The sequence below is a fragment of the Lissotriton helveticus genome, chromosome 3_2, assembly GCF_964261635.1.
Source record: "Lissotriton helveticus chromosome 3_2, aLisHel1.1, whole genome shotgun sequence".
Lineage (NCBI taxonomy): Eukaryota > Metazoa > Chordata > Amphibia > Caudata > Salamandridae > Lissotriton > Lissotriton helveticus.
The window spans coordinates 101,672,986-101,700,503 of NC_136062.1; the positions used below are offsets into that span (position 1 = coordinate 101,672,986).

At 43.3% G+C, this 27,518-nt stretch overlaps 1 protein-coding gene across 1 annotated transcript in view; it reads left to right on the forward strand.

Moving 5' to 3' along the window:
• Nucleotides 1-27,518, forward strand: part of UNC13C (unc-13 homolog C) — a 1,503,140-nt gene that overhangs the window by 684,420 nt on the left and 791,202 nt on the right. The window lies entirely within an intron of this gene.

Genomic DNA, 27,518 nt, shown 5'->3' on the forward strand with positions numbered 1-27,518 from the left:
CACCTTTATCAATAGTATATATATATATATCCAAATCAAAGTTTTGCTGACTTCAACTTTCACGCAGGTGATGAAGAAAAGGCACAAACTCCTCTTTCAGGTTTGGCAAGATTTTAATGCTCACATTAAATAGCCATTACGCGTTTCGACTGTCACAGCAGCCTTGATCACATAACGAAATGCATTTCCCATTGTTTTTTAAGTACCACCCCAACATGTCGCGTGATTCCTGATAAACATGGAAGACATACTATAGAAACACAATTAATGATGTGCAAAATAGGGCAAAACTTGTCATAATAAATAACAACGTAATACAGCCGCAGCGGGCAGGGTGGTGATGTGGGGAGGGGGAGGGGCAGGGTAGGGGTTAGTAATGTATGGATTACGGAGTTTTACAGGTAAGTAAACATTTAAATAAGTAAAATAAATTTTGTTGCATGCACTGCATCGCATTTGGGGATGCAGTGCTCTCAACGAAATTCATACTCCTACTGCCGGTTGCGGCTGACAATATATTATACTGGCACCAGCCAGTGCTGTAGAAAAACATTTTTAAAAGAGAATATAAAAGCCACAATAAATATTGAAAAAAATGCAAAGAGTCCAAAGACCTGATACTGGAATGAAACGACATACTATCAGCATAAATGCAAAATCATTCAGTTTAGTACCTGGCTGCAAAACATGTCTAAAAATCGTGTTTTTTTAAAAGACTTGTTATTGTAAAATACAAAGCAAAGCATCGTCTTGAAACACACATGTAGCCTATAATGGTAAAATAGAGCTTGGTTTGATAGGATATTAAAATGAGATCATAACAATTCAGTTCTGAGTCTCGGGTAAAAGAATCTTTCACAAAATTAATTACCCATTATATCAGCATGAATGCCAAAATATAATATAATAGACTTTTTCTAAACATATGTGTTCTAAAACCCCTTACCAAAACAGCTCTTTACCTCATTGAACGAATGCAATGCTGTTTTTACGAAAATGCAGCCAGGTAAGTCATAATATAATGATGATTATCAAACTCTAAGCAAATATAACCACTTTACTTCATATGAGGCAATGTATTCCTTCCAACTTTCTGAAAGCCCTATATGTCGTGCGAATAACGCAATTTAAAGTGCAATGTGTCCAATAATAAAGTGCAAATATTGTCATGACTTAATACCAATATTATATAAGTTAAAAAACGCATCTAAAAAACACTTCTAATTTGATTACATTTTTATGGGATTACTTCTATAATAAGTTTTTATATAAAACAATCTCTGTGATCACTGGATTTTATTTGTAAACATGATACAGTGAGGCAGAAACCTACTACTGAAAACACTACCTATTGAGATTGATATAGCATGACAGTTAAGTTTTTGTCATGTAATGATACTAAAATGGATGAGAACTGTGTCCTTCATGATTATACAAATAATAGTAAAGGTGGTCCTCAGTAGTGTTGAGACCATTCGGGGCCTTGCTGTCGAATTCCAATATCATGTGTGTCTCCAGTTTCTTAAGCATGAACTCTCTATTAATCCCACGCGAAAGTATAGGAATAGCAGCTACCACGTAATATCTCAAGCAGCTAAGGTTGATTTTATGTACTGTCTTAAAGTGGCGTGCTACGGGGTGATTGGTGTCATTATTGACAATTGCACGTTGGTGCTGCAAAATGCGAGCATGTACCGGGAGTTTAGGACTCCCTATGTAATTTAAATCACAGGTACATGAGAGAAGATATACAGCAAATTCAGTACAGCAAATACAATGGCCTCTTATCTCTCTTTGCTGTGGACTGAAAGGAACTGTGTAATGGGTGGTGTTGCTACCGAATTTACAAGCCCTACATGTAGAACATTTGAAAAAACCCAATTTGGGTTTTAACCATGTCGTTTTAGTAGTCATTTCTATGCTGTTTCTAACCAGTTCTGTCCTCATCAATTTTGCTCTTCTGAAAGTGAGGGTAGGTGCCGCTGGTAAAGTAGGTGCCAGCACCCAATCTGTCAGCAAAATGGGCCAATTTTTTCTTATTATTGCCTTAACTTGCCTCTGTTGTTGACTGTATGTGGTGATCTACCTCTGTATACATAAAGATCTTGCTATATCGATATATCTATCCATCTATATTAATTCTTGGTGAAAGTTTATATATATAAATCTCAGCCATTTATGCTGATTCCTTCATAGATAAAATGAGTTCTCCTGCTTTCCTGCTTTCCTTGCCATGTGAATGTAAAGGTTACACCTAACCTGCTTAGCCTGGCTATAAGGCTATGATATAATACAAGTAATTGATCTGTGTGAGATTCCTCCAGGGATCTCGTCACAGCTTTGGTCGCGAAGCCAGACAATGACTGGGGTTTTATCTAAGAGCACAACAAACAAGAGTGTAAGTACCAAAGAAAGAGCTTAAAGGTCAAACAAATGGTACATTTTGCTAAAGAAATTAATCCGAAATTATAAAAAGAGGATTGTGGCATTAAACCTTATAGAAAAACAGAATAGGAAAATATATGGGAGATGATGGAAAATGGAAAAATAAACCACGAGAAAATGGTCGTTTTCTCCAGAATTCCTATCAGGGCATTAAGGTTTTTCATTGAAGAAGGCAAGCCACAGTTCTGCTTTAAATTTGTAAAATAGTCTATTGCATAGCAAGACATATTGATGTGATACATTTTTCTTCACTGATGGGGGAAATGTCGAAAAGTTTCAAAAAACTTTAAAAAGTATTCGCAATATTCAGACACTGCAGAGTGAGCTCCAAAATCCTCACCTCATTTAGAAACATGATTGGAGTCACCAAATAATCGCAGTAGCCTGCCCTATCCTTACCAGTATTAAATAGATCAGGAAGAAATCGCCTTAGCTTAGCTGCACTCTCAGCTTCACGTGATCTTTCAGTTTCCAGCTATCAGGTATGCAGGCCTCAATTTTTAGCAGGTAACCTTCTTTGCCCAGGTTTTCAGCAGCCTCCCCTGGTTCAGGACCTATGGAGTTTCTCAGTACTGACCTACCTGAAGTATGCTGTTTCAGGTAGTTTCTCCAGGAGAGACGCATACAAATAGACCATGTACAGACATCCACATTCTGCAGAAAAGTCCCATAAGCAGAGATTCGGGTGAGGGGCTCGAACAATCTTCATATATTCCCCAGCTAGGAAGCAAAGACTTTGCTCTCACGTTTTGAAGTCCCATTGGACCAGGCAAAAATTCTTAAGAGAAGAAATGACCATAAGACAATTTGTACAAATGTCCAGTGGTCCCCAAATCACACTTTTACTCAAATGTTCTTAAAGCATTCCCTGCATCATATGGCTCCCAAGTTCTTGGAAAGTGTGTTGAGAAGCTAAGAAGCTTTTCTGTTCTGCTCACATCCTCTCACTGTCCAGCCCATCCTACACATCTAATGAATTAAACCCATCCAGCTATCTCTCGTCTAGAATATATTCTGTCTTCTTGCAGTAGTTACCATAAGCTAAATACATATGTATAACCATTAAACATGAGCAATTCTCTTTACTGCCGCATTTTCGGACAGAACTCACTGGTTGGCGTCCCTTTTCTTCTTCCTAGCTATTAGTAGTTATGTGTAAAGCTGGCGACTACATTTTTCATGGTAAGGCAGTCAAATGTTGTGAGCTCAAACTGGCCTTGTGGTAGATGCACAAAGTAAATGTCGCTTTTACAGGCTTTCCTCTGACTGATATTGTTGTGAATACACAATGTCCTAAGTATATTGAGGAACATGACATTTTTTATTCAGCTCAAGCATGATGTTGCCAAGCTCAACGAGAGTGATCCCAGCTTTCCTAGGCATTAAACTTGTCTTGGAATAAAGGGCTTGATGTCTTCGGGCTTATTTAACATAGCCTGCTCTTCAAACAACTTTGTAAAACATGAACGATAATAGACTGTGCCCCGTTGTTTCACTCCACAGAAATATCAGTTTAAGAGCTGCTTTACATGTGTTGCTGTATTTAATGGATGCCCGTTCTCTTTGAACTCTAGCTAAACTGAGACGCTGCTCTGTGGCAGTGCTCTGTCATGCTGGTCAGAGGCACTGTGGACATTGAACTTGACCTGCCACTAGCATCCACCAAGTGTAAATGGAATCTTGAAGTCATATTTCACTCGAATTAAATCTTTCAGAAGTGTGAAAATAAATAGGCCTGTGTGAAATTTTATTTCTCCAGATGTTGAAAAAGAAAAAAAATGTGCAAAATGTTATGAAACATAGTTTTGTTGTATTTAATGTAAATACCGAACACGAGGACAGTTTATACATCACATTATGAGATTTCAGTAAGAAACTGGTTTGAGGAGAAAACGTTTCCTGCACAACATTACGGGGCATATGCTCAAGGACTCATCGTCGATTAAGCGGCACTTTTCCATCACAAAAGTGTCTATAGATTCATCGCATTATTCACAAGCCTGCGCTAACAACCGACATCGTCAGTTTACATGCGATAGCTGGCGCTAAAAACAACATCAAGGCTGACAGCGACAACTAACGCTAATCATATGCAGAGTAGGCGTTCCCGTCTAAAAACTCACGATAACACAACTTAGCGATATTCTCAATGACCAGCCAGATCAGCGTTGCAGTCCAAAAAACAGGCGATGAGGCATGTTAGCAGTAGGGACTTAATACCTGCTTTTTCCTGGTCCTAAGTAGGACAACAACCTGCAGTATAAAGGGAGCCTAGCCAAGAGCCACATCTGAAGACCCATGGAGCTACTTATCATGCAGCTTGGAGAACTAAGAGGGCCACAACACCCACCGCCACCACCCTCAGGACCACCCCAACCCCCAGGACCACCCCCAGACTACCACCAAGGCAGCGCAGAGCAAGACAGCAGACCTTCCAAAAACGCACCAGCCTCAGAGACTTAACGCCAGAGGATGTCATTGCCCACTACAGGATCCAAAGGACAACCATCCTGTGCATCCTGACCTACTTTGCCCACAGGCTGACGGTACCAACACAGCAGACAACCAAAATTCCTCTGCAGACAAAACTTCTGGCTGTGCTGTCATTTGTTGGTCTCTGGTACCTTCCAACCAACAACTGCCAGAGTTGGAGGAGTCTCACAGCAAGCCCTGTCAAAGTTCCTCACACCTGTCTTGGATGCCATCATTAGCTTGATACCACAGCACCTTCACTTCCCCCACACCCGGCAAGAACAGCTGGAGACCAAGCAAGGCTACTATGCCATAGCTGGCTTCCCGCACGTGTTGGGGAGCAATTGACTGCACACATGTCCTACTTGTGCCCCCTGCCGACACTGCACACAATTACCGCAACAGAAAGCACACACATTCCATCAATGTGCGGGCAAAAGTGGACCACCGGGGACTGTTCACCAATGTTGTCGCCAAATTCCCCGGTGTGCATATTTCCTGAAACATTCGACAGTCCATCATCAACCAGCGCTTTCAAGATGGCACATATGGAAATGCACTGCTCGTTGATAAGTACCAACGGAACACACCACACACCTCAACTCCACAATCATACAACTCACAACTGTGGGAATGCACACGTAACAAAATCACATACAACATGCCAACCAACATGTATACCTACAGCTACGACAACACAAGTAACTGTGGTAACAGGGGCCAAACATGTATACAAACCATCTACAAAGGCATATCCCCTCTGCCACACAATTGCAGAATGTGGGGAGAGGAGAGAACCAAGAATTTGCGAAGGAGGCAAGTGACCCATGAATAAGAATGTACACAATGCCAACTGTGGCGGTGATGTGCTGGACAGTCTTGAGTATGCAGAGCACAGACATGTCCATGTGGACATATACTGCTGGTGTTTGTAGTGTTGTGGACAGTGGACACAACCATGTTACCTCAGGCAGTGGGGACGACCACCCTGTACGCGTAAGCGTAGTCAACTGGGCTGGTGTACACCAGTCCAGCGTTGGAGTGTGAATAACTAGCCTTGGGCTCTGGGCGTGGTTGACTTCCGGGATAGCCACCAAAGTTACTACAGCGTGTGTCTCTGTGTCCACCATATGCTGACCATAGGCCCACACACACCTGGCCAACCACCTTCAATGCCAAATTTACACCGGAGATGAGGTGACTATGTCACACGGCACCCGGTGCAAATCTCGGCATTGCCTGCAGGAGCATGTCTGCCAGGGTGGCGCCACTCACACTGCCACGAGGCCGCCGCCGTGACCGGTGGTGCCTGCGCGATCCTATGTGCCTGCTGCACCTCAGCCTGCTGGTCCCCAGACCCGTCGGGTGCCCAGCGGTGACTGCCCACCCCGGCACACCCAGGCCTTACTGCTCACCTGCCACCACTGGCGTGTCTCCAAGAGGGCCCACCACATGCCGATGCAATCTTAAAGCCTGAGGCTCGCGAGCTTGGCAGCCTCCTCAGGCGAATGCTGGCTTCTGCGCAACAGGCCACCAGTGCACCCTGCGGCACCGCACCCTGCGGCACTGCACCGCGGAGTTCTGTGTGTGCTGACTGCTCCCTACGGACTACACTGCGGTCCAGCAGGTCTCACTCAAATCAAATCCATTCTGGACCTACAGGCCAACAGCATCATTGCAGGCTGGGCACCCGCTCAGCTCTTCAGGTGGGCCTACCTCAGTGCACCGCAAGTCCTCGCCACGTGGAGGTAGGCCCGTGCCAGACGCAGTGCCTCGGGTGCCACTACGTCTGTACACCACAAGTCATCATCCCGTGGGGCTACCCCACGAGTCCGCCTCCATGAGCCAACAGCATGTCCTCGGTAACGCCACTGGAGTCCTTCACAATCACGGGGCCACCCCCGTCCCAGACAGGCAGCTGGAAAGCCTAGGTGGAACGTCTGGAGACGTACTCCGTAGTACATGACATCCTAGCACCGCGGCGGCGGCCCAAGCGTAGGCATGTGAGGAGTGTGAAGACATGGCCCGGGGCTCTGGGTGTGGTTCAGTTCTGGGCTCTGGGAATGGTTCAGTTCTGAGCTCTGGGCGTAGTTCAGTTCTGGGCTGGCCACAAAATTAGCTATGGTGTGTGTCTCTGGTATAGTGTTGGCGCCACCCGGCCCTTAATTAACAAAGTTGCAATGTAGCATGCACCTGGAGGGCGGGCTCGCACAAATGGATTAATAAAGGAGCGCAAGACCGCTCGGGGTCTTGGCTCATATATGCCAACTGTTGTGTGTGTATCTTCATTGCCGCAGCATAAGCCAAATGCCTAGCCTCAATCGCAGTTTCCTGCTATGCCAAATGTGATTGCCCAGTTTCTACACACAGGCGGCAGTAGTTGTGTCCTCTGTTCTGTTATGAAAGTTTTGCAGTTTGTACCACTGTCGTGTATTTCTATAGGTTCTGAATCGATCCCCCTATTCCTGACTCTATTCTGGTTAAACTACCTAGCTAGTCAACTAACAGTCAGCCCATGAGGCAAGAAATCCCCCATGATGCAGATACCGTTATCTGACGCAGTCACACTACGGCACAGGAACGTGTTATCTGATTAGGTCATAACGCTTGAGATCTAATTAGACAAGCGACATTCCTCCAGCCCCTGATAAGGCATACGACGTTCTCATAACAAATCAAACCTATGACAACCTGGATAATCCGTGCGGCCATTGTTTTGATTTCACAGAGAACTTTAGTAAAGAATGTGCTAACGAGCAAGTCGTATGACATCTTTATTGACGTACCTATGTCCATCCTTACGTCAATCCCGGCACCTTTAAGGTATAAATATTGCCGACCTTGCCCTATGCAAACACACGCGTGGTGACAAGACGGAGCAGCCATACTTGCCGAAGCCGAGAGCAGAAGCAGACCCCGCAGGCAGCAGCCCCGCCTTCCTGACGCGCTGAGAGACGCGCTGCTATCTCAAGCCGAGAGACCCAGCACCGGCGCTTCTGGGCAGCCCTCGCAGGCAGCCTGGAATATCGAGAGCAGAGAAAGAGATACCATTCCTCATTTCATCCTAAATTCCAGGTACAGAACTGAATAACCCCTCCTAGAGAATTCTTTAGTTATTCACTTGGCAAAAACAAACTTAACTTAAACTGTAACTTTCTATTCCCGCCCACGTATTAGACTTAGGTCAGGTACACGGGGTAGGCGTATTTAGAAACACCAGTTGAGTACGTTTAGTCAAATGTATATGTGTATGTAAATATATTTTAATCATTTTAAAACATCATATGGCTCAGAAACCATATCAATGTTTTTACAGTATTATTTTATACTATTGCTTCTAATGTATGCACTTTACTTAACTATAAGTATTGCAATAATATCGATCCATTTCTCTTGTACGAGAAAAGAGACTGATCAATAAATAACATCTTTTATTGAACACGCCCGTCTCTTCCTTTTCTCTACATTCTGATGAGACTAAGAATGCACGTACTGACTGAGTAAAATAATTGCCTTGTGCTCACACGACTCTTGAGATTGACTCTTGATTAGGGGAGAGCAAAGTTGTCATGTTCTATGGTTGTCAGAAACTAAATCCCTTCTTGTCTAATCAGGGAAGTTAATCCTTCCTTGAACATTCGAGAAAGTTTCTAGCGAACTCTGAGCTTAGCTGGCAAACCCAAAAATTAAGTCTAGTATCGACAGTAGTAGACCTAGTTAACGTCTGGCCTAGGCCTTTACTGCTGTAGGTACTATTCCAATGCGCAGAGCCTATTGGGAAAATAGGAGCTACACTACACCACATTGTTGTCAATATTGATGTGCTATGATTCTTATGTGTGTGTGCTGCATTATGGGAGATTCGCCCCTGCAGCTCTGATTTTGCTGGCCCTTAGAACTTTCAGGCTGTGTGCCTTTCACTTTTGTGCTTATACAGTGCTGAGATGTTGCAGACTTGGCTAAATTGGGGTCTTGGTGGGAGTTGTGACTCTTGGGCATGGTTTGTCCGCAGATGTATTGTTGACGTCAGGTGTTGTTTGTGCACGTGGATGTGTCAGAGTGTGACCTGCTCCTTTACGGATGTGGTCCACACTTAGCCACCTCAGTATCGTGGCGGGCACCATGTCATGATAATTGGACTGCAACCATGCTAATCGTCATGCAGTGTCACTTGCATTGTCAGTGTGGCTCATGGACCTGCAGCTTTGCTGGGTTCAGCACATGTGCATGGGTTTGTTGGAAGATTAGTAATGTGTGGGAAGGGCCCCCTCTGGGCACATTGTGTATGGGGGCCTACGTGCTGTTTTTATGTGTGCTGCAGCATGCCAAGGAGATCAGGGACATGATCCAGAGTCATCGTGAGTGTGCACTGTGCTATACTTAATTGTGCATGTGTGCCATTATGCCCATCTCCCCCGTCCCACCAGTCCCTGGTCGTTATTCACCCTGTTGCTGTTTGGTCAGGTCATGTTGAGCAGTGTCTGGTCCCCTCAACTCCTGCCAGCCGTCTCCCCACTGATGACTGTGGACACCATTTCATCCATCTCCTGCTGTGGCGCTGGACTCCCACCTCCAGTCTGCATTGCTGCCTTCTGGTTGTTAGCGAGTTTCAGCTTGGTTTTGCGCTTCACATCATACCAGCGCTTCTTACAGTCTTCCACTTCCCTTCTCTTCGCTCCGACTGCATTCACCTTGGCCAAGATGGACTGCCTTATTGCATTTTTAGTTGCCAATGACACAGTGGAGGTGATGAACAATTGTTGGTGGTGTTCTATCACCTCCCTAATCAGAAACTTGTTTTCCTGCGGACTGAATCGCAGTTCCTCTTCTTCTTCTCCTTGCCCTCAGAAAAATCTTCTGTTTTCTAGATAAACTATACTTCTGGCTACCATTAAGGTGAGGCTGGAATTCTCTCATTTATTATTTTAGGACTTTGTCTGTATGACCGTATTTTGGCCAATGGCTGCAAATTTTTCAAAGTTAATCTGTCAGGCCCTTCCTGGACTTACATGAAAGTGTACAATTCATATCTCGCCTTCGGACCCCACGCTGGTTCCAAGTCAATGAAATAGAATGTCCTCGAGGAACCATGCTTTGCACCGTTCCATTACTCTTTCAGATTATGTTCAAACGTCGCAGTCAGTCTAGGAAACAAACACCTTACTTCACCTGTTTTTTTATTTTCCTCCCCTTCTTAACATACAAACCATGTTGAGCTTTGTCATTGCTCTCCCCAAAAGAATAGCCCTCTTTTATTATGACTGAAAGCACACAAAAGAACACTAAAAACTCTCCAGTTCACTTTAAATATACATATAGTTGCCAGCCAGTGCTGCCTATTTTTGTTGTTGTTTCTTTGCCAGGACACCTTGTACAAACGTATCAGCTGTGCGAAAAAAGCAAGTTAATTCATGCCTGTGAGGCCCCCTGAAAAGGCTCATTGAGGGAGATGACCAGAACACATTCCTGCAATTGAGACCATCATCAGTTGCTGCAGGTTCAGGAGCTCAAACTCCGTACTGCTCAAGTGGAGGAGGCTTCGGTGGTGGAGTCCATTGAGCCTTGACAGCTTGCCCTAAATCAACTCTCCCTACCCCAACTGAGCCTTAATGAGGCTCAGCAATGATGGATTGCGACCCAGAGCAGAGTATATGGTTGGGGCGACAAGCCAATCAAAAGTTTGTACTGGTTGGCTTCCCATGGTCTCGCCGACAGGATTGTTCCCATTATCCTTGACCACAGCTTGCGTATAGAGACTAGTGGTATTGTGGGTGCTCTCGCAGATATCCCTGCAGAATATTATAGGAGACTTTATACTCCATTGCTGCCCCACTTACTGGTGATGTGCAAGAAAGCCATTTAAAAGTACTGATTTTCGACAGTGTTGATCGAGCCTACGATTGTTGTCCTCCATAAGTTAGGCTAACCTCCAGAGTCTTGCGTTTCATATTGCCTGATATCCCTCTTTAATTCTGAACTTAAGATTCATGCCAAAATGCTTGCTAACTACTTCTCTGCATTGTCTCCATGCTGAGCCATTTAGACCAAAGTGGCTTCAAGCATCATCGTGGGACTCATCATTGTATTCGAAGGGTGCAAGTGGCAGTGACATACCATCACTTGCTGCCCAGGTCTAACACTTGTCTCCTCCTTGATTTTTCAAAGGGGTTTGACTCAGTTGACTGGGACTTCCTCTGGGATTTATTGACTTGGAAGGATTTTGGTCTCCGTTTATTAGAGTTGTGTAAACTTTGTACACTGGCGCAATGTTGAAGAACAGACTGAAAGGTGGATCCATCCTGGCTATTCCTGATTTGAAGTGTCACTAAACAGGGATAAACTCTGTCCCCTCTCCTATTTGCTCTTGTGATAGAGCCCCATGTGATGTGGGTTTGCTGTGACGCACAGATACAGGGTTTCTAGTGGTGGGGTGAGGTGCCAGAGGACCGTATCACTCTTCACGGTGACAATGTGGTCCTCCTTTTGCATGACCTCTGTTGCTGGCTGTGCTCCCTCTCTACCGCCATGCGTCCGGACTCCAGATTATTTGTCCCAAACCCATGTTGATTCCTTTGACAGGCCAATGGCAAGATCATGGTTAGCGGGACTCTATTCCACTTCACAGACTGAGTTCCTTTATATTGGCATATACATCTCCATGGTCCCTACTTTGGCATGGTCATTGAATGTAAAACCTTAGGTGGCCATATGAAGAAAGATGTGAAAAAATGGTCTTCATTACCCTCAATCTCATGGTCCACATTGCACTTTTTAAAAAGATGCTCTTGCCCTGGTTTTTGTACGTCTTACAGAACTTCCCCCATGATATCCTATGACCTAGGTTCGCTCATGCCCTTATACTTCCTTTCTTGTGGACTCACCATGTCCCATGTACAGCATTTTGCAAATGCATACAATCCACCTTTGATGGAGGTCTAGTGGCGGCAGATTTGCAGCTCTATTATTGGGCCTCCCTTCTGGTGGTCTTGAATGATTGAATGCAAGGGGGACGCGGTGATCTGCATATTGCGCGTAACTCTCCCGCATGTCATAGTAGGTGATAAAAGACTGCTGATATGGGTCACTGATTCTCCAGGCTTTACTGAACTTTACTGGAGTAGTGTTACGGATCTGGTTGTCTACCGTGACATGGTTTGGATGGGGGGGCAGGATCATGTTGCAGACTCCCCTTTGGAGAGGCACCCTGCCCCAACATGTAGCGTATTTCGACAATGGAACCAAATTGCCATCTCTCAGCTCGAAAATGTTTGACAGGGCACCATTATATGCTGTTTTTTCATTTTACAATCTGAATTTCACCTGCATCATACTCAGTTCTTTCGTTACTTCCAGATTCAATGTACCTTATCTTATCAGCCCTCTTTGCTGGGGGCCCCAGAGTAGATCTGGCCATCTCCTCCCAGATCTGTATGATTCAAGCTAATGTTTTTCACACAACTTATTTGATGCTGGAACTGCTGTGGAGGGCGAGTAAACTTCCAGTGCCCACATGGCATCACTGCGGTGCTGATACCGCAGACTTCAATCGTGTGATTTGGATGTGCCCTCTAATACACAATATTTGTTCTACTTCTTGGGGCTGATAGGCCACTATACTCAGATTGTGGTGCTGCTGGAAGAGCTGGGGGGCAGGAGGTCTGAGAGATACCTGGTGGGTCAGGGGAAGCTGAGATTGCCTGGAACTGGACTTCTAAGGCGGTCACTGATCTAGATGTAGTGCCTTGCGAATTAGAAGTGATGGAACCCTTTTGCCTCAAGATGGACTCGGTGGAACTGTGACGTAAGTGTTAGAGTGTAATGCATTGAAAGCTGGTTTCAAATGTGGAGTGTGCAGTGACACGCAGAAGAATAACAACATGTATTACTAAGCTCCGTGTATGGCGTAGTCCTTTGTGGGTATCCAAGCTGGGGAGAATGCAACAACTGATGTCGAGTTTGGGGATAAGTAACTTAAGATCAACAGTGATCTCCCAGAGAATTTGCCATGGTCCAAGCCATTTGCTTGTGCCGGCCACGTGTGTTGCAGTCAAAGTGAGGAACCGATATTTAACGCATGTTGAGTCAAAGCGCAACCCCCTCCATCATGATGTTAAAAATTATGAAAGCATTGCAAAGAAATCTTTGTAACGATGACCTAGAACCTGCTGATCAGATCATACGTGAAGGAACCATCCTGCTAACCAATATACAGTCATACGTAATCCGGAGCATAAACGCTAAAGGAAAATACAAGCAGGTTTGAAAGAGCTGCAAATAGTGACAGCAAATTTGAAATATAGCATTGTGATCAGATGAGCTATGAAGCCAAGACCAACCAGATGTCAAACAGTACAAAGAGACACCTAAAAAAAAAATCTGATACAAGAAACTGTCATTTGGTTACCAGAGCTAAATAAGGAGAGTCATGCCATGGCATTAGGTGGAGTAGCCTCAGAAGAAGTGTCCGCGGTTGTGTTTAGGCAGCTGTTAATAAATGAAGCGGCATGCCATTCATTAAAGCTGATCGATGGCAGCTCAGAACAACCCCAGAGAGCTCCAGAAAACTGAAGGGATACAATGGAGCCCTAGAGGGAGGTCACAGTTCCATCGACTGGTCAGGATGATCCAGATCCTAGAACTGCAAAAGGCCTTAGAAATGGTTAACATAAACAGGTTCACAATGAGCAGCCGTGGGAGCCGAAAAGAGCTCCACCCTCAATGTCAGCCACTATCAGAAATGGCTACAATGCTGAAGTTGTCCTGAAATCACCACCGCCGTTTGATACTTCCAAAATGCTGAATATTGGAAATAGATGGATTGCTTAGATAGAGACATTTGATGATTTTGTGGATGCACTTAAAGAGCCTGATAACAAAAAGATGATCAAGTTTCTCAAACATCTTGCTGGTGATGGTGTAAAAGAACTGATGAAGAAGCCACATTTCGTCATCTGCAGCAGAAGTAATGAATCTCAAGTTTAATCCAATGCCCAATATTGATTATGTGTGATACATCTGCAATGTAGAACATCAGGAAGTTGTAGAAACCATTAGTGAATCAACACACTCATCAAACATTATAAGTCCACTGAATGTAATGATGAAGAAGCTATGCATCTGAGAGTTATTGATGGATGCTTCTCAGATTCATTCAGACGGCAAATGCTGAGAGAAACTCATAGTCTAGAATGAGTGTTAATAGCTGCCAGAGATGAAGAGTGTGCCACTAGACAAGCTGCCAACATGGAGGCTGGAGGTGCCCAGAATGAATCAGTCATGAGTGTAAAAAGTAAGCTGAAGCCAAAGACAGAAGGACACAAGGTAATGTTTGCTTGTAAAAAAGAAGTTGTGTTTTAGATGTGAATTTTAATTTCCATACAAAGATAAATGTCCTGCTCTCAGAAAGATTTGTAAATGATGTGGGAAAGAGAACCATTTTGTGACAGTTTGCAAAGCGTACAGAAAGGCAGGTGCATCGTGGCGTGCAAACAAAAAGATCTGCTGTAATGTTCCAGAAGCAGTGTTCGACGTGCACTCACAAGTTCAAGTAGTGACATAGGTTAAGGCAAACTGACACAGAACAACATTGATCATCATCCAAATCTAAATCTTTGTCACACAGTTCTTCTGAATTATCTCCGTTAACTTACGTCATTGAAAACTAAAATGTATACATGGGTCACATTGACGCCCTAAAAAAGTCAAAGTTCATTTGTAGCGACAATGAAACACAAGAAAAGGAAGATACAATAACCCATCCATGTGCTTCAAGGCAAAGTGTCCTGTGCCTGTGTACTTACTTTCAGCACAGTCGCTAATATCGGCCCAATTTTTGTGAATTACAACATGAATGCTCACCATGAAATAGTAAATCAATTTCCTTCGTTATTCCATGGTTTGGGAAGACTTAAGACTACGAAAGTGAGGTTACATATTGATACGGACGCCCATCCTGTTGCTCAAAGACACATACCAATTGCTTATAATTTGCAAGAAGCTGTTGAGTAAATACTTGAATAATTACTTAAGCATGATATTATTGAGTGTTTCACTGGTCCAGCACCATGGGTTTCTCCCATAGTAGTAGTGCCTAGAAACTACAATGAAGCATCTGTACACTTATGCTTTGACATTTGTCAAGCTAACTAGGCAATTGAAGGAGAACAACAAACAAGTCCACACAGTGCTATGACATGATAAAAATAAATGGTGCAAATATCTCCTCTCATCTAGATTTAAATAAAGGTTATCATCATTAAGAACTTGAAGAAGATGCAGGTGCAGTACAGCCTTTTCTACACATGTTGGTCGGATTCGATACAAAAGACTACATTTTGGTGTGTCATCTGCTTTTCTGTATTTCAACATATCATACTGTCTGTCATGAATTAATTCAATTACAGTGATATCATTTTGGTTTTCTGAGCTACACAAAAAGAATGTGTGAAAGCTCTAACACAAGTATGTAGTTTACATGCCAAAGCAGATTTGACTTTGAATGCAAACAAGTGTGAGCTCCATAAGATAAAGATAAAACTCTTTGGGCATATTTTTTATGATGTGGATATTAAATGAGATCCTGCTAAAGTACAAGCACTGTCAAATGCTGATCCCCTACAAGGTGTTACCATGGTGTATTCATTTCTTCGCATGGCTAGTTACTGTTCCCGGGACCTACAAGACTATGCCACTGTAGGTGCTCCGTTGAGAGACTTGACGAGAAAAAATATTTCATTTCTCTGGTCACATGAATGGGAAAAAAGTTCAAGAAAATTACCCAAGCCATTGAGAACTAACTCTGGGCATAGTTGGCGAAGTAGCGCTACACGTACCTATAAAATTCTCGCCGGGGGGTCATTCTGCTAGCTTGCGGTCGCCAACTTGACGCTGAGGACCACGAGCAAGCAAAAAATTATCTCTACGTGTGTTCGCACTATGCTACGTGCAATTCGCATAGTGCGAAGTAGCGCAAACTTTTCAAACTACACGAGCGTAGCATAGTTGTCCGCTCAGCCTTATTGAGAATGCTACTGAAATGGCATATTTCAATCCGAAGCTTCATACAGAGATTGTTGTTGATGCTAGACCAGTTGGGTTAAGTGCCATCCTTGCATAACACAGTGGACTCCCGAATGCTGAAATGCATATTGTGGGCATATGCAAGTGGGAGTTTGCCCATACAGAACATGCTAACTCACAACCTCAGAAAGAAAGCTTAGCTGTGGTATGGGCTTGTGAACATTTCCATGTATTCCTGTACGGAACAACTTTTACGACGGTAACCGATGATCAAGCTTTTCTGACTATATTTGGAAATCCAAAGGCCAAAATGTCTCTTTACTTTGAACGATGGAGACTAAGACTACAAGAGTATGATTATACCATTGTGCATTATCCAGGAAGGGATCAGCACACTGCTGCCTACTTTTCGCCTATACAAGGTCACAGTACTCCATCCAAGACGGCTGAAACCTATATCAACTTCACTGTAAAATCCAACCAACCAGCTGCCAATTTCTTTGCCCAGATTATTACTGCCACAAGACATGATAGTGACATGTTAAAGCTTAAGGATATAATTACCCATCAGTCATGGAGCCAACACACTTGTGTCGGTGAGTATCAAAAGTACAAAAATGTCAAGAATGAACTGTCCATACCTCAGGAAGGAGTTATAGTATGAGGGTTGAGAATCCTGATTCCGGAGAATCTGAGACAGAAAATAATTGAGGTAGCTCTTGAAGGACATCACAGTTTTGTTGCCACAACGTGAGCTGTCCGAGACAGAGATTGGTTTCTTATCTTGATGACAGCATATAAAAGGAATTAAAGCCTATAATTTATGCAAGTGCCTCTCTACAAAAACTACTCACCACACCTTGAACTTGTCAGAACTCCTGAATCAAGCATGGAAAAGAATAGCAATTTACATTTTTGGTCCACTTGACAAGGGAAATCATCTATTGGTGATTATGGATGAATACTCACGATTTGCACTAATTAAAGATATTTCATGTACAACTCAAGAAGGAGTCATTGAAAGAATAAATGGCCTCCTTGCGACATGGGGTGTTCCATCCATAGTGAAGACTGAAAATGGCCCACCTTTCAATAGTCGAGAGTTAAGAGATTTATTGGAGTATTTGAAAATAAAGCATCAAAAGAGCGCACCTCTGTGGCCACAAGCCAACGGATTTGTTGAGTGTTTAATGAGCACGCTAAAGAAACGAGCGCAGCATGCCACTCTTGAGAAGCTCAATTTGAATGTGTATTGATTGCTACCTTGAGAATTTATTGTTCAACACCCCACTCGAACACTGGTTAAAGTCCTGCTTCTTCGATGTTTGGGAGAGCAATGAATACCAAGTTACCTCAATGTACCAATCAGAGAAAGAACGATGAGACAACAACTCATGACAAGGACTTGGTTAACAAACAAAAGATGAAAGTGTATGCTGATAAAAGATAACATGCACAGAACATCAACTTCAAGAGAGGAGATCCAGTGCTAGTACAACAAATGCAGAAATGAAAATATGATGCTCCTTTTGATGCAGAACCTTCCCAAGTGATGTTCATTAAGGGACACATGGTGTCTGCCCAGCACCCTGTGAAGTCTATTACCGGAAACGCATCTCATTTCAGGCACTTGACCAGTTGTTCATTAGATTTAATAGTTGAATGAGAGACTAAGTCTGAAACATCAGCAACTGCTATTGCTTCTACACAGTAGATGTAGATCCTGGACATCGGTGAAGGCACCTCACAGTTACTCAGAACAAGATCAGGTCGAATAATTAAAGCACCAAGAATATTGATTGAAGAGAATTAAATGCATATGTCTGACTTTATAAATATTTTGTTAAAATTGTAATTGTTATTTTAATAGAGGGGAAGATGTAGTGTTTTGTGAATTAGAAATGCTGAAAACCTTTTGTCTCCAGATGGACTCTAGAACTGTGACATATGTTAGAGCAGATGCACTGAAGACTGGTTTAGAATGTTGAGTTCACAGTTACACACAGAAGAATAAAGATGTGTATTACTATGCTCCGTGCATGGGATAGTCATTTGATGATACCCAGACTTGGGAGTATGCCACACAATAGACTGGTGTTCGAAGATGGAGGAGCCGGTATATGCTGCGCATGGCTGTCCTCAGAGGCATCGAAAAGTATGCGGCATGTGGTTGGATAATTTTGGGCTTCTGGAATTGTGATGTAGATCCTTCTATAGTTCAATGCACGGAGGTTGTTGATGGATGCCGGTATTTGGATAAGTTTACCTTATTTACAGATGTGCATTATATTTTTGGGAATTAATAAAAAATAATTTATAAAAAAACAAATACATCAAATATAAAAAATAAAATGAAAAGGTTTTCTGAAGCATGCATAGAGGAGACATGGTAGTTTATAATAGATTAAAGAGCTGATGTTGTCATCCAGAATACATTTGAGGCAATATTTCGATGTCGCCTTTCTTTTCTAAACCTGTGATCCACACTAACAGTAAAATGTACGTCTGCTGTAGTGGCAGCAGGGTCGGATGCGGGAGGAACTGGTGAATGACGTATCTTGCGCCCCAGATATCATAACTGATGGTCTTCATTAAAAGTACAAGCATTTGTAATGTGTAGGTCAACAGGCATCAGTAAGATTGCATCCAGTCTCACAATATTGGTAGTTGAACCAAGCGATCAAAAGCATATCCTGTTTACAAAACCAGCGTCCCTGGAGTTTATTTAGCAGACCTTGGGCTACAGCACTGGTGAAGAGTTAATCTGAAATCCTGACAATATGGGGGCCATAAGCAAACTGAGCAGATTTCATCTGTGAGTTTAATGTTGAGTTTAATTTAAAATTATACATAGGTGCTTGAAACATATGAAAAGGTAAATGCTACTGAACAACCTGTACACTTATTTTCAGACAAAACATGCTTTTAAACAAGACTGCACATAGGGCCTTATTCAGAAGTTGGTTGACTCGAGACATACTCCAAAAAGAAGCAGATGGCCACTCACCCGTTTTAGAGTGTGGCGGGCCTCCATGCATGCTAAATGAGCCAACGGAGACATCCGTCCATAAATATTTAACAATTGCATAATCTTACTTTTGGTATGTGGCGTGCAGGTAACCAAATATAATTGGTTATAGCTGTGTTGCAGTGCACTTCCATGCTACCTTATGCCGCAGCCGAGGGACATTTATGTATCCCCTATATTATGTTGTGCAAATCCGAGTAGTATAGTTTGATAATGTGCCATTTTAACTTCCGACCATTACCCACAAATATGATGCCAGTAAAAAAGAAAGAAGTTCGTGCATCTGTGTAATTTTTAAATTAAATGATAAAACCAGGACAGGGGTAACTCAGGGGCATATTATCAAGCACGGAGTTAAAATTATCGCCCCTTTTGCGGCAGAAAACTGCCGCTAAAGCGGCGATAATTTTAACTCCGTTTCTTGATAATATGCCCCAGAGTCTTTCATCCTTTTTAGGATCCTAATGCAAGTGCTATTATATTTTAGAGAAAAAAGTACTCTTAATACAGGTCTGTGCAGTGTCAAGATTCTGTGCTATCAGTCGGTCATTTAAAACATGTTCCGTGAATGGTTGGTTATCCATTCCAAAGACCTATGAACAGGACGTGATGGGTCAAACATTTTGACAATCTCAGTCTTAAGTGCAGGGTGCTCCAATATCTGAATAGTTTTGCCACCTTTGGCATTTTCTGTATTATATATTCTCTTCTCAAAGCCCCTCGGGGACATAATGAGTGATTAACTAATACACAGTTTTAAAATCGAGGAATCCGTCACAATAATGTTTACTTAATTATTTTGGTAAAAAAAATAAAGTCCTTGCATTTGAAAATCAGTTCAAATGAAAGGTCCTCACAACACCCTCCTTCAGTGATTGTTTCTCTTGGTACCCGAGATTTCTGTTAATAAGTTCTCATAATTGTTTAAAGACTGATACCAGCACACGGTCATGCTCACCTGAATGCAAAACATGTACCCAAATCTGGATGCATTCCTGCCCCAACTCGAGAGTGAGAATGAGGAAATTGCAGTAGAATTAACTCATGCATTAGGGAAAAATATAAGTCTGCAAAGTCAGATGTCGAGCTCGTAGAAAAATATTTGTTTGTATCCAAATATATTCAACTTGACAAAGTTATTTACAATGGATTCAGACGGGGTCTTGTCCACCACCCAAACCTTCATGATACTTCTGCAGTCAGAAGATCTCTTGTTCCTTCACCCGATTTATATAGCGAACTCTACCCGAATGTATTGAAGCGCTTCACATGAGCACTAGTTACGTCACACAAGGACACATTCATTTTTTATATTTTTTGGGTATGCACGGGGAGATTGAGCGATTTGCCCAGAATCACAGGATGTGGAGTCGAACCCGAGGATCGAAACTTGCTTTCCTAGCTAGTCGTCAGTGTAGCCGTATCCTCTCCCCGTGTGTGATGGAGTGCTCTGCTGCTAGCAGTCAAATACAGCGGTGTTCTGCAACTTTGGGAATATTTCGGTGTTAGCATTTCACTGGAGCAGAGAGGTGCCAATTCTGGACTGATAGTAGTGGAGCGGTTTGTGTACAGAGCCCTCTGCACTTTTCTGCAGATAAGGGACGTGGTGAGTTTTGCAACCCGCTACTCCCCCCACGCTGACCTCAGAGAGCACGTTTTCTGCCAAAGTAACAAGTGTGTTTCCCATTGGGAAATAATGGTGATTCTCGACGAGACAACATTTTGTGACTGGGCCCATATATATTTCATTAAATTATTGTTAATATGCCCAAAAAGTTTTCCATGTTGTGCATATGCCCATGTATATTTAATTGCACTATATTATGTGTATTTCTAAAGCGCACTATCTCCCGCAAGGGTGTCCTGGTGCTGTGCAGGTGTGTGTGTGCTTAGCCCTGCCTATGCTAGGTTGATTAAAAGCCAAGGTTTCAGATTGTTGCAGATTTCAAGAAGAGAGGAGGAGGCTCTGATTTGGAGTGGGTGACTGCTCCGTGATTTTGGAGAATGTAAGAGAACACCTGTCCTCTTGATCCGGTTCTGTGCTGTGTATGCCTGGGATGTTGGCGAGTAGGAGTCCGGCAGAGTAAAGGTGTCTAGGTGGTTGGTGGAAGAAAGTACAACGGTTCAGTTAGGTGTGGTTGTATTTGTGTAGTGCCTTGAATGTGTGTGTGAGGAGATTGAAATTAATGTGTTTGTGTATTGGCAGCCAGTGGAGTTTCCTGAGTTGTGGTGTGATGTAAGTTCTGTGTGGAAGGTTGAGGATGAGTCTGGCTGCTGAGTCCCGGATGGTTTGAAGTCTGCTGGTGAGTTCCTTGGTGATCCCGGTCTGATGGCTCAGTGGACTAATGCGTCTTCTGCAGGTGCCTGAGTTTCATCTTATGGTCACAGGCTCAAATATTTATTTATTTATTTATTTATTTATTTATTTATTTAATTTGTATAGCGCGTTATAACCACCGGGGTCTCTAAGCGCTGATTGTCCAAGTTACCTAGTGGGGCTCAGCATATTACTTGATCTTGGCAGTGCACCTAGTGGCTGCCCCATGCTTGTTTAAACAAAACAGTTTTTAGCTTTTTTCTGAAGGTTAACAAATTGTGTTCCTTCCTTAGATCAGGGGGCAGTTTGTTCCACAGAGCTGGGAGTGTTTTAGAAAAAGCACGTCCCCCCACCGTAGCCAATTTAAACCGGTCCTACTCGGCGTATAGAGGGATATTCGGGACTTCAAGTATTTTGGTGCATTCCCGTACAGCGCCTTATGCACTATACACAGTCCTTTGAATGCTACTCTCTGCCGAATTGGGAGCCAATGAAGCTCCTGCATCAGAGGGGACGAGTGGGTCATCCTGGGTTTCTTGTAAATCAGCCTGGCTGCGTCGTTCATGACCCCCTGTAGCTTATCCAGCAGCCGCTGGGGTAGCCCTATGTACAGAGAGTTTCCATAATCCAGCCTAGCCAAGATTATAGCTGAAACCTCATGTTTCAGGGTGGAAAACGATAGCAGTGCCGATATTTTTCTCAATTGCCGCATTAAGCCAATGCAGGTACCTACTACAGTCGTGACCTGTTTTTCCATGGAAAGTTTTCCATCCATGTACAGACCCAGACTTTTAACTGCAACCGCTGGTTTCGGTGGTACACCCAGCTCTACAGGCCAGAATTTCTCGTTCCAGGGGTTGCCCGTGATGGAAATGGGCAACACTTCCGTATTGTCCGGGTTAATTTTTAGGGAGTTTTTTGACATCCAATTAACCGTGGCTTTAAGTATGTCCTGTAGCCTGGTAGACGCTCCTGGACCTTCCTCCAGCCGGATGATAATCTGGGTGTCATCAGCGTAGTTATATACAAGGCAGTCCATCCTGTTCAGGAGTGCAATCAATGGCTGCAAATAGATGTTGAAGAGTAGGGGTGACAAAGCAGAGCCCTGTGGGACCCCGCAAGTAATAGGCGCAGAGGTGGAAAGCAGGTCCCCCAGTTGTACTCTTTGTGTCCTACCCTGCAGAAATGATGCAAGCCATGCCAGAGCTGTACCCCTGATACCAAAAGACCTCAACCGCGACAAAAGTTGTTCATGACACACGGTGTCAAAGGCCGCGGAGAGATCTAATAGTACCAGGGCGCTAGGTGTTTTTGTATCTGCCCGGCTCCTCAATTCATCCAGAATTGATATCATGACAAGTTCCGTGCTATGGTTAGCACGGAACCCTGCCTGATTGGCCTCCAGCAGGTTGTTACTCTCCAGATGTTTTGAGAGCGATACCAACACATGCTGTTCAATTACCTTAGCCAGAAAAGGCAACTGGGAGATGGGGCGAAAGTTCTTTAGACACTTTGTGTCCGAACCAGGTTTTTTTAATAAAGGGATCAGTCGAGCCTCTTTAAATGCTAGAGGGACCTGTCCTGTGTAAAGAGAGGTATTCAGTAAGTGCAAGACTTCTTCCTCGATGCCCGGTAGTGCTAGCTTGAATACTTCAGACGGGCATGGATCCACCAATGAACCGGATTTAACTCGGTCCGTAATCTTGATCAGTTCCTGCTTTACAATTGAAGGGAACTCGGCTAACGGAGTGAGAACCGGCGGAACAGTGTAGTCAGGTGGGCTAGGACAATCGAGGGGTATAGTTGCCGCGATTTCTCCCAGAATGTCGGAGATCTTGCTCACAAAGAAGTCCTGGAACCTCTGACAATCCTGCTGGGTGAACTCAGTGCTTTGCTCTTTGTTTGTCCTGAGTTCTGACAAAACCCGAAAGATTTCCTTCTGTGGATTCCTAGCTGCAACTATTCTCTCCTCGAAAAAAACCGCCTTTCTGGTTTGGATGGCTGATTTGTAAGTCGCCAGGGAAGACATATAGTCTTTCTTGGCAGTGGGGTCATACTCCTTCCGCCATGCACGTTCTTTCCTCCTCACCCCACGTTTCATGTCACGTAGGGAGTCGTTATACCAAGGGGCCCCAGCTCCCCTATCCACCTTCTTCACCCTACGAAGGGGTGCCACCAACTCAATGGCTCTCCCCAATTTGTGGTGGAGATGTCCGCAAAGGGCATCGACGTTGGCGTCCCGCTCCTTTATCGGCGGAGACTGTTGTAAGAAAGACCTCATTCTCTCTCCATCAAGATTTCTCCATTTCCGGGCCATTTTCCAACCTTCCCCCAACTTGGGCGAGTGGCCGTTCAGAAGGATTTTACATCTTATTAAGGAATGATCAGACCAAACGCATGGCAAGATCTCTGTAACATCCTGGACTGGCATAGTAGTCCAGATTAGGTCAAGCATATGTCCCTTCTCATGAGTACTGGTGGGTTTACTCATCCTTTCATCCATCTGAGGTCGATAAAATGAGTACCATTGAGTTGGGTAGCAACAAACATCTGTTATTCAGAGCCAAGATACCCGTAGTGGTAAACGTGCCCTCTACAAGTACACATGTTATGTTATGTTGTTATGATATGTTAGAGTGTATTCCTATAGTCCAACCTGCTAGTGACTAGGGCATGAGTAGCAGTTTTTCTAGTGTTGGTAGAGATCCATACCAAGATCTTCCCAAGCATCTTCAGGGTGTTGAAGCCTGATACTATGATGTTATCTCATGTTTACTGTTGATTATTATTCAGAGGTTCCTGGCCTGGGTGCTGGGTGTGGGTCCAAGTATCGCCGGCCACTGGCTGGAGTCACATGGTGAGGTGTTCTTGCTGAAGATCACTACTTCTGTATTGTTGGTGATGAGCTTGAGACAGTTAGCTTTCATCCAGCTAGCGACCTCGGTCATACAAGTGGTGAACTGTTTTCTTGTATTGGGGTCTTGTTCAAGAGGAAGAGAATGAGTGGCGTGTCATCAGTGTAGGAGAGGATGGTAATATTTTGTGCATGGATAATTTGGGCTAGAGGGATCACACATGTGTTGAACTTCAGCTTAGTTGTTAAATAGTTTTAAAAAAAAGAATGATGCAGTAAGAATATACAGACTCTTGTGGCAGACAGAAAAGGTGCGATCTACAACGCCCTTAATGCTTTTAGTTATAAACAAAACAATCAATCCTCCTGCGTCCATCATTACAATATTCCATGCTGCCCAAACTGGGGGGTACTCACCTCTAGAATATGAACACATTTGAACACTTTCACATAGGCTGAAAACTTGCTGCCTTGGCTGTAGGAATAGGTGTCCCATGTAACCAGTTCATAGCAAGAGATGCAGACAAAGAAATGTTCACTAAAACTCCTCAAAATACTATCATCATATACTTTATTCTGTATTTTTTAACCATAAAAGTGCAACACATGTACATGTACAATAGATACAAAATGAAATAAAATAAAAACACATAAAAAGACTAAAACCGAGTCTCAATGCAGGTTATAATTTCAGACCTGAAAAAAGATATATAAAATCGTGGAATAAAAAATACTCGTGCTTAGAATCGAAAATAAGCCAACTTGTCCCCAAATCTACAGGTATATCTGAGATCATTAAATATCTTGGACCACATTTGCCATAAGTCAAGAGACAGAAAAGCACGCACTAAAAAATTAAAACTGTATATGTAATATTGCAAGTTAAAATCAGTATCATAATCAGTATCATAATAGATCAGTTTCATGACAAATAATTGGGAATCAAGGCTCCAGGAATTTCAAGTAAAAAAAAAAAAAGGTCATCACTTTACATCTAATGCACCAACTCCCATAAAGGTATTTGGGCACTGCACAGACAATCATTTACTTAGCCATGGGGCATTCTAATACTGTCTGCAGACAGGTTGTTTGCATAGTGGGCAAATCCAGGTTTTTCTGGGCAGAGCATGAGAGGGGTAAAAAAATACAATGTACCAGGGATTCCTCTGCCTGCTGACATGTAGGGCATATAGTGCTCATGCAGCAGCTGGGGGTTTCATTTTGCTTGAAGTGACAGTAATGACAGTAATAGTAAGGTGCCATATCGTAATTTAAGATGTATTTTCTTAGCAGCTGTAGGGTTTTAGTGACAGTAATGGTAAGGTACCATATCGAAATTTAAGATGTATTTTCTTAGCAGCTATACTCCAAAAAAGACTTGAAAGCCATATCAATCTTACAGTCCAAACAATTACCAACCATAGACCCCTTTGGAATATTCCTTATTTCAGCAACATGTATTTATTCCCAAAACGCCTTCTTGAGAGAAGCCCTAGAACGGTGTTACATAGTAGGAGGGGATCTAGACCAAGTTGGGATTAACATTTTATGTTGGGATAAAATATTTTTGTCATTTGACGTTTTACCAAACAACCAAGCATATCATTAGAGGCTACGTCCTGAAGGGAAGTATAACAGTGCTCCAGGTCTGGCGAGCACTTAAGCCTTCGCCACAACAGTTGTGGTCTGAGTTGGGGCTTATGGGTCATAGGCTCTAGACCCAGGTTGCATCTTAGTGGAGTAATTACAAAAAAGGCTGGGCTGTTCCTAAAGATTATCAGGAATGTACAAGACTCTAAAAGTGTGGGATGTTGTAGGGTATCGTGGAGTCCTACGATTGGGCACACACCCTTTCAGGTGTCATGCTTCACCATCTGGGCTTGCTCCTCGTTGGGTCGGCGGTGCAATACCCAACGGGTAACACCTCAAAGAGGGGCTCTTTGGCGGAGATCTTTTATCCAACTGCCGTATAGATGAAATGCGGGTAGGGGGCCAGTAATGCGAAGACGTGTAAGAGTGGTTTAAAATAAAGTTAGGAGTATCGAGAGAGACTTTATTCTGGAGGTCCCCTACTTTAGTTAAAATTAAACTAACTAGTACTCGTTGGGATAGTATGCTCCCAAGTTGAGAGTCACAAATTAGTGTGTGTGTAGTTGGTGGACATGTTTCTTGCTCTGGTGCAGTGGCTCGCGATTCTTCAGGACCTACAAGTGTAACTAGGTATTCTAGTAAACTGTCTACGTCAGAATGATTAGTATCTACTATTCAGAATACATTCAAATTAGTATGTGCACAGAAAAAAATAGTGTTTCCTGCATGGTACCTGTGTTAAGCTGCATCTACCTGGATTGGGAGAAAAGGAGCAAATCACAACAGGTATTGGATAAACACAATCAGCGGTCAAGTACATTCCTTAAGTCATGCTAGAATAGGTGCTACTAGCATGTGGGTTCTAAAATTAATGAACACGTGTATGTGCAAAACCTTAGTGAGCAACAATGTGGGCATGCTCCTGTAGACAGATGACAACTTGGATAAAACTGTAAAACAAGGAAAAAAATAGGAAAAATTCTGGGTTAAAGACATTCATGTAGTATTAACATTGCCAGTTAGCAGGTTTCTGACTCACCTAAATGGTTAAATGTGCAGATAACAACAGTATCCGGCGGGTACCACAGCGGGAAGGAGTCATCCAACATCTGGCTAGTTGTGGGAGGAAACCTTAAGTTAGAGATGAGTATGTGTAGTACAGGCTGTCGTGTCTCTGGGGTGAGTGGCTGTGACCCCACTATGGGGGGCAACTATAGATCATGGTTACTGAAAACATATTATGAAAGTGTTAATACGTCAAGCGCAGGTAGCTGCGTCTAAGGGAAGTAGGGCAGGCAGGTGAAGAGGAGATGAGGTATCGTAGCTCATATCGAGTGGACCTACAGTGTGGTATAGTCCGGGTGTGTGGGTAATTGCTATGCCTCCTCAGTGCCCGGTATTTTGATTGTTGTCAGCCCCTTGTGCTCAGAACTAAATGTAGCCAAACACTGAAATAACCGTTTACAGACAAGGCACTGCATGAAGGGTGCGCTGTGTGCGAGTAACCTAAGCTTCACCCCACGGCAGGTACTCGACATAGTGTTGAAATCAGCGCTGTATGTAGTAGAGGAGGCGCTTGAAGAGTTTTGAAAATCAGAATTCAGGACAGCCCCCGCATTGAGTAAAGGGTGCGCTGTGCTACGGCTACAACCCCCGAAAAGGCTTATGTTGGTAGCGCTAAAAAATATATATATCATAAAGCCAGGCACACGGGTTGCCGTTTAAAGTAAAAGCCACATGTTTTTAAGGGTGCGCTATATTAAGGGCTTATACACCTCTGAGGGGCTGGTATC